Raw genomic sequence first — 765 nt, 5'->3', positions numbered from 1 at the left:
GTTTACGTAGATCTTTCAGTGAACTCAGTGTAAAATGTAGTTAATAAAGAAAGCTGTTTATTATAGATTTGTGGATTATACACATCAATGCTATACAGTGCTGCAGGGAAGATGGCATTTGTAGGCCAAAACCCGAAAATGAGTAAACATTTCAGTTCCATAGTCCTGAAGTCATTGTGTTGTCATTTTCATTTACCAATTGTTGTTTAAATTTAAATTGATTTGTTTTTTTTTGGTAAATGTCTGTAATAAGGTCTGTGGTGAACACATGTATTATGTTAGAACAAAAAGTGAAAATATATTAAGCTGAAGTAATACCGCCTGATTTTTTTAAGCTTTTACTTGTCTTGAAAAAGACGACTGCTAACTGTGGGGCTAAATCTGGGACATTAAAAGTCATCACAGTGAACAGTACTAGTACATGTCTACTCATTTTTTTCTTTCACGGCCTCATTTTTTTGAGTTACAGGCATGCATCTTTGGTGAGGTGTGCTATTTCTTTCTATCTTTGGAATCTTTTGACTTGAGCAGCAAGTAACCACCTAGCAACAAACTGCATAGCTACATGTTGGACACTTTGCTAACAAATTCCGAACAAATTTGCCGCACCCTGGTGAGGAGCTTTCTTCACAGAAATAAATTGATATATGTATATGTATATATATGTACGTACGTATAAAGGTATATACATACACTACATGTGTACACAAAGCCTGACATGCACCTTTTACCAGAAAACCTGGTAAAATGATTAAACACAAATTT

This window comes from Barbus barbus, assembly GCF_936440315.1.
Source record: "Barbus barbus genome assembly, chromosome: 21".
Taxonomy (NCBI): domain Eukaryota; kingdom Metazoa; phylum Chordata; class Actinopteri; order Cypriniformes; family Cyprinidae; genus Barbus; species Barbus barbus.
Note: the sequence above shows the minus strand (reverse complement) of the source record.